The following is an 8,815-nucleotide window of genomic DNA, read 5'->3' as shown; positions in this document are numbered from 1 at the left end:
AACTGCAGCTTCGCCAGCGCCACTTGCTGCGATGGGAGATTCAACCCCTCAGCTGCTGTTTCGCCGCCCTGGGTGGCAACTTTCTCCTTGGCCAAGCCGTTTTCTTTATATGCAATTTTTTGTAAGTTGCTGATTCTTCATAAATTGCACAATTTGGACTGGTTGAATTGTGAACTGAGCCTGTGGAATTGAATCTGTGCTCTGTTGTTGGTGAATATGTCGCTGAATTGCTCTGTTCTTCATCTGAATCTGGAATATTGGTTGAAAATACAAAAGGGAATTAAGGTTTGTTTGGAGGGGTGATGGAGAAACGGCAACGTTTGAGTTCCTGAGACTAATACGTCCTCTTTTCAAAAGTCTATCCTACGTGGCAGTCCATAATGGCCAGGTCAGCGCCACGGGAGCCACGTCACCGTTTTCTGTCAGGCCAAACGGAGCGACTCTAACGGAAAGGTAAATATGTCCACTTTTTCGGAGGGTCAGGGATATGAATGTATTTTCCAATACTCGGGAACGAAAATGTCCACAAAAAAAAAGTTAGGGACGAATTTGTCCTTTACTCATCTTTCTTTCTTTTTTTATCTTTCTTAAGCTAATTTTTTTGTTTGTTTGACAAAATGACCAAACAAAATAAACATTTAAGAACTATGATGTTCTTTACTCAATATATAAATAATATTAAGTAATTTTGTTCTATTAAGAGTTATTTGATCGAGCTCTTTATGAGAGGGAAGAAAACTTCTTCAAACGCTTGGGCTTCGAACCACTTGACGGATTTGCAAGAAACTCTAACATTTAAATTAGTCTAAGTCCAAGAGGTATAAGAATTAGGTTAGATATCATATTTTTAGGATAAAATATTACCTCTATTTATAGTGTTGGATGAGTAAATCTGACTAATTCGAATAATTTACGTTATCTCATTCTAAATACGTGTTAAATCTTTAATGAACATTATTTAGATGAATTTCTTTCTATATCAGGATGCTCCTTCACAGATGTCTTTAAACTAAGAATGGCACTTAAATTCAATTTTAAAATTGGACCGTAACAAACTTGAATTGGATTATTAAATAATACAAAATTACAAATAATCTTCATCGAGAAGATCTAAACTCTCTTACAAAATCTTTATTAATTAATTAACCAAGGTGGATTAGTGACTTGTTAAGCTAATGGTTTTAAATTTATTTTCTTAAAAGAAAAAAAAGGAAGAAAAACTTATTATACCAATACAGGTATGTGTTAGTACACAACTGGCCAGGTTATTTATACAATTTTGAAGACAATAACTCCAAATAGCTTTTTGTTACATGTCAAGTGACAACTCAGAGAGAGTCAAAGAAGGGAAGTGGGTATCTTTTCCAAAGGGAAAGGGATATCCACAACTATGAAACGTGAATGGCTTCTTTTCATTAAGTGTTGGTAGTTGATAACCCATTTGAGCTATATTCACAAAAGTTGAAAACTTTGAAGCATCACGATCCATTTTCCACTTTTCATTTGCATGAAGGACCCTACCATTAAAGTTACATTGTGCTTCATATCGTACTATCAAGCTTCTTTGGGGTAAAATTAAAAAAAAATCTAATCACTTTTGAATTAAAATAATAAGTTTATACGTAATAAAAGATTTTATTAATATTATAAATTATGTAATTGATCTATTTTTTTAATCTTCTATCACAATCATTATTTAATTTGGAAAAGAAAATTAAACTTTTACAAGTTTTATTTTAATTTCGGGTTTGAAATCATGGGTCAAAAAGATATTATTTGTGTTTTTTGTAATAATGATGTGAAACATGTATATCACTTATTTTTAGACTGTATATTTACTTAGCAGATGTAGAGTGTTTGGATTTCAGTCTTTGACCAGCAATGGTCTTATCCGAGATCGATGAAAGAGCATTTTTTAGTTGAACAGAAGAATCGAGAAGGATGAAGGAGCGTAGTCAGCAATTAAGGTATTTCTGTGCTATCATCTAGAACCTATGGTTGGAAAGGAATAGGAGGATTTTCCAGCACACAAGCAAAGGAGTTGAAAAAATTATCAACATGTCTTCAAATAGTGTAAACGAGTGGAGCGGTGTGGATCCCTTTAGTTATTGATGGCTATGTCGAATATGACATGAAGAACATTTTGGTATTGTGATGATTTTTGTTAAGATAGTTTTAAGTTTCAGTGGTTCTGGTTGCTCAGTTACTATTGTGTTGAACTCTTTGCTTTAAAAAAAAAGAGTTTTATTTTAATTTAAACATTTTTTGTGTTATCACATTATAATTATGTTTTGAATGCCATTTTATAATTTTTTTTACTTATTTGTTATAATAGTTTTCTTATATATCACATATAATTATACTCGATTCATTTTCAATAATTTTTTTTCTTGAGTTAATAGTTAAATTAATTTATAAAAAATGTTACATTTTTTAAATTTTTCTTTGAAATATTTTTTTCAATTACATTGGTCTTTTAAAAATTATAAATTAATTATATTTGTCATTCGGTCCTTTCATTAACAATTTATGTCAACAATTAATAATATAGAACGTTAATTGACAATATATATAATATTTGACATATCTAATTGAATGTTGACTAGATAGTAAATATATTTATAAAAATATATTTTAATTTAGTACATTTTTTTTCAATTACATATATAAACCGTATTCATAATATAACCTAACAACTAAATTGATAGATTTTCATAAATATATTTAGTCGGCGTTCAATTAGACATGTTAGGTGTTATATATGTTTTCAATTAGCATTTCACATTATTAATCCTTGACGAAAATTATTAGTGAAAGAACGGAAAAACAAATATGATTAAGTCGTAATTTTTGAAGAATCAATTTAATTAAAAAAATCTTTCAAAAACAAATTTAAAAAACGTCCATCTTTCATGGATTAATTTGACTATTAACCCTTATTTTTCTAATCTTCCATTATTATTTTTACAATGTTAAAATCATAGACAAAAGTTGTCTCGTATACAAAACCTACAAAGAGATATAGGTAAAACTATGTGCCCTTTTTATTTTTTAAAAAATTGAAAACTACATGAAAAAATGTAAAAGTTTCATATATGTCAATTAATTGAATTAGTTTAAAATTATTCTGATTTAGTGTTACATTAACCATCACTTAAGATAATCTCGCATTATACTTAACACATGAACATAAATTGAGACAAATTCAATAATAACTAATACACTACTCCTATCACTTATATTATTTTACAACTCCATGTATTAAATTGAATTTTAAATTTTAAGAATTAAAATACTCATACTTACATCTCAAAATATTAAAACAGAATTAATACTCAATTTGACTTCTAAAATTTAAAGTTGGATTCAATTTGATTCTTAAAATTTTAATGAATTCAAATTAAACTCCAAAATTTATAATCGTAATTTACATTAATCATTGAACTAATTTCTGCTAATAATGTATTAATTTAGTACATTAACTTATTATTATTTAGATTCTTCAAACAAGTTCTATATGATGAAATATTTATTAAAACTCTAGAAGTTTAATTGTTATTTCTATAGTTGTAGAATTTTTAAATTAAACATTTTTGTGAGAATGTTAGAAAGATAATCAAATTTTTAGAAGGTCTAATAAATTTTAGTCATATAAAATTTTAGAAAGAAATACAAATTTTAGTAAGTTAATATGTAAAATTAATACACTATTTACAAAAATCAATTTAAAAATTAACGATAAGTTATTATTGTAAATTTTAAAGATCTATAATTTTAGAAATCAATTTAAGTGCAACTTCAAATTTTCGTCAAATTGAGTGTTAACTTACTAGAGTGTAACATTTTTTTTTACTTAAACATATATCTTTTTAATTTTATTTCGAATCATTTAAAAAGGCAATCATAGGACCTTGTGGTAGTCACTAAAAAGTAGAACAAGAAACATGTAACGACAAATCTGACAATGGCATGGCATTCTTATCCAATAAGAGAATTATAACTTAAATTATTATTTAAAAAAAAAGAGAAAAAGAACTTGCTCTATAGTGTACTTGTAAGGTTATATAATTACGGCATTTTTATCATATAAAAATTGCATGGCGTTATATAATAATTGTGATATGCGTTGTCCTCAACTAACTTTGAATAAAAAAATTCTAAAATGGCTCAACAATTCCAATACGCAATTTAATCAGTGATTTGATTACATATACAACTGAAAGATGTCTGACAAGTTGACCTTATAATATTATTAATAATTCATGTCAAGAAAATATATAATATTAATACTATTATTAATGATAAGGTCAATCACCAAAACATTTTTAACTCATGGCATTATATATAACTGATCGGTTAATTATAAAGCAGGTCATTAACTAAATAGAACTTGCTTATTTATTTTATTTTTTAAAAAAATAATATTATATATTTAAATCTGTTTATTAATTAAATTTAATTAAACTGATCTAACAATTATAACTAATATTATTTTAAATATTATTATTTAACTTGATTGAATTTCATAAAAAAAACTTAAATATCATTACTTTTTTTAAAAAATCTATTGTCATTTGTCAACAATAATAACTAATCATTTCGTAGTTATTACATGAAAAGAACCAGCCTTTTTTTGGATTAGGATGAGATAGAACTTTAGAAATGAAACTATGAAAGTATATATAATGAAAATAAATAAACAAATATATAGTTCAACCTAAAGATACTGTAAATATTAGTTATAAGATTGAATCCTGAACATTAGATTAGATGAAGGAACATTTTTTTATCAGGAATAAAAAATTTTAAAATTAAATCAGTCATTAAACTGTTTATCTTTTTAAATTGTTTAATTTATTGTTAGATTAAAAATAAATATTTTTTTTATATGTATATAAAATTGGTCATACGTTAATGGTAATAACTTGGTTGAAATTTGACATGTAATGATTGAAGAAATCATGAAGACTTATAACTCACGTTCTCTGAAATTATAATTTACGTACTCTCATGTTCATGCAGAAGTTATAACTGGTCTGAAGTATTTGCAGTTATATTTAGTTATTAGAAAAAAATAAACTTCTATTAAGGTTCTATTGTAATTTTTGAAATGATTAGAATTCTCTCTATAAATAAGAGCTTTAGAATTAGAATAAAGGGTGGAATCATTTGACAAATACTCTAAACATTCTAATGCTACATTGAAACAAACGGATTCACAGACAAAAACAAAATATTTCTTCCACCTTTACTTTATTGTACTTTTCCTTTTGAGTTTTTATTTATGCATTCAACTTTTACTTTTAGTTTCTCTTTTTCTTTTATCTTATTCAGTTTTCTTTATATCTCTTCCTTCCTCTTACCTTAAATTTTCTATTAATATTATCTTTGGTTTGAGAATCCACAAAAGAGGAGTAAATTTTGCTCCTAGACTATTAGATATCGACAAAACAAAATGGCACGCCACAAGTTGTATAGAAAAGTATTAATAGAGAAAAAAAAATTGTTTAACTTTGAAACTCTGTAAAGTTTTTCTCTATTTAACTTTGAAATTCTATAAAGTTAGATATTTAAAAAAAAACATGAATAACGATCATCATATTTCTGAATCATCAAATATGGTTAACTCTCTTACCACAATGATCCGAAAAAAAATAAGAAAGAGTTACCATGATTTGAAAAATATGTTGTTACAAAAATTAGATGAGGTGGTGAAAATAAATATGGCTAAAAATATTCAACAGAATATCAAAAATTCAATAGTTCGACAAACAGCCACTTTGCCTCAAGAGGATGAAAATAATATATGGAGACAACATATGCCTTAAGATATTGAAAATAATGCCTGGAGGCAACATGATGTGGAAGAAGTTGTTATTCAAACATTAAAGATGAGTGGTTTTCATATTAGATTTACCAAACAATTTCGTTTTGTTTCACCATTTCTTAATTTTGTTCAAGAAGCACAATTGCCTCAAGCATGGAAAGCTCCTAAGGCACTTTCTATATTTTCTGGAGAAGAGATGAATCCACAGTGAAACATGTAGCAAGGTATACTTTTGAAATTGGTCAAATTGCTACAAATGAATATCTTAAATTAAAATTTTTTCCTTCTCCATTGGCCAAACATGCATTTACATGGTTTTCTACTCTCCCACCAAATTCGATTCGTTCTTGGATCGAATTAGAAACAAAATTTTGTTGACGATTACATAATTCGATTCAAACAAATGAAAAATAAGTGTCCCATTTCTTTATCTGAAAATGAATTTATAAATTTAGTGGCACATGGTTTCAAATTTTCTATTCGAAAGGAATTATTTGGTCAAAATTTTTTCGATTTGTCTTAAACAAATTAAAAAAATAAAAAAAAAAGAGAGAAATTGTTGAAAATGATCATGAGATCGTTGAAAATATTGAATATTATTAAGTATTTATATTTTTTTTTTCTTCTAGTGGAAAATAAATATTTAGGGGATATTTGTTAAATTGAAAATAAATATTTTCTTCTATATGTATATAAAATTGGCCATGCATTAATGGGGAGCAACTTGTTGGAATTTGACATATAATGATTGAAGAAATCAAGAAGACGTGTTAAATAATATGCTAAAAAAAAGTGCCAATTACATATCTCACAGAAGTTACAACTTATGTACTCTAAAATTATAACTTACATACTCTCATACTCATGCAGAGGTTACAACTGGTCAAAAATATTTACAGTTATATTTAATTATTAAAAAAATTAAACTCCCATTAAAGTTTATTGTAATTTTCTTAATTATTAGAATTCTCTCTATATAAATAAGAGTTTTAGAATTAGAATAAAGGATCAGAATTATTTGACAAATATTCTAAACATCCTAATGCTACCTGATGCAAGCGGACTCATGGAAAAAAACCAAATATTCCTTCCACCTTTTCTTTGAGTTTTTCTTTACTTTGTTGTACTTTTTCTTTTCAGTTTTTATTTATACATTTAACTTTTACCTTCAGTTTCATTTTTTCTTTTATATTATTCATTTTCTCTTATATTTTTTTCTTCTTTTTATCTTAAATTTTCTATTGATATTATCTTTGGCTTGAGAATCCATAAAAGAGAAGTAAATTCTACTTCTAAACCATTAAATATGAAACCACTGTCGACGAAACACTTATAATTAAAATTTTAGAAGTTCAATCGATTTTATTAATAATTAACAACAACTGTGATCAAAACTGACGTGGAGGAGGAAGAGTGAGTTTTGGTTTCACAATTTGGGCCTAGAGAGAAATGGGATGTGAGTGTTATGGGCTTTTATGATTGGTCCTTTTAGTAATCGATAATTTCATTAATTTGATATATGAGTGTATTTTTAATGGGTTTTTCTGGGCCTATTAACATACTCTTTGATTATACTCTCAAAATCTAAATTACATATTGGCCCAAGGTCCATCAATATGCATTATGCTCTTCTCACCGTTGAAGAACTTGCCTGACAACTACTAACGAACAAACTTGATTTGAGTTTGTTCCAATTTCTACCAAGCCCAAGAGGAAGGAGACCCAATTCCCCCCTTGCTACATTACCCAAGAGATTTTGGGCTCACTTCGGGTCTGAACAAGTTGCCAAAGCCATCTACATAAATCAAGTATAATTTAACCGACTTGAGTTAGTTAAGTGGTCATCTCATTCATTCCCTTAAACAATTATGGAATTTGAATATCGATGGATGCAACAATTTATTAGTTAATGAAAGACTCTTTTAAGTTCATTTTTTTTATCCATCTAAAGTAACGTCTCAAAATAAGTATATATAAAAACTATTTTAGCATATTAAAATTTACATAATTTACAATATTTTTTTATGTTTGAAGTGAAATTCAAACTTTCAGCAAGACTAACCACATAATTATTGATAAGTTATTTTTATTATTGAAGACTATAATAATTTTCTCCTACACATACATTATTGTCTCTCATGTCGTTTTCAACAGAGTTTGCGTCTGATTCATGCATGTCCATGGCGATCAAAATGGGAGATCAATGTCTTTTCATCAAATACATTGGCAAATAGCAAGTGAAATCTTTAGCCCTTGTACAAAATCACTGAAGTGGATAAGATTAAACACAAAATCCAAAACCAGACTATTTAATTATTCATTATTATTTGTATACTTGATTTGCTTCTCGGATGTGTCCCATTCCATCCAATTCCAATTCCAATTTCAATTCCAAACATAAGATGTGATGTATTATATTACATACACATCATTATATTAAACCATACTTTATCTAAATAGAAATTATATTAACACAAACAAAAGATACAAGATATTTCCAAGTATCCTTCATAAACTAACACAAACCATAATTCTGATTCAGTGGTAGTATTCAATTCTTACACTAAAATGTTAGTGACCGCTCTGAATACAAACAAAATTTTGAAAGCAATCTCAATAAGCAACAAATAAATATCTTATATTATATTATATATACTCCTTGTTGTGGCACAAAGTTAAAAGCTCTCAGCCTGTCACTTTTTTATTCCCTTGATTCAATTATATTTTGGATAAGAAGTTAGAAGTTAAGAGCTTTTGGGATAATGTTTTTGGATAAGAGGTTTGAAACCTTATAGTTAGCAAAATGAACAAATTAAATATAACCACCTTTGTCCTAGCTATAGGGTTTAACAACAGTATAGAGAATGAGACAACATTATGAGAGTATCAGATACAGTTTCCTAGGTCACAAATAATGTTAGATCTTGGGAAAATGTACATATATATATATATATATATATATATATATATATATATTCACATAAATTG

This window comes from Arachis duranensis, chromosome 3, assembly GCF_000817695.3.
Source record: "Arachis duranensis cultivar V14167 chromosome 3, aradu.V14167.gnm2.J7QH, whole genome shotgun sequence".
NCBI lineage: Eukaryota > Viridiplantae > Streptophyta > Magnoliopsida > Fabales > Fabaceae > Arachis > Arachis duranensis.
This window is presented reverse-complemented; position numbering follows the sequence as displayed.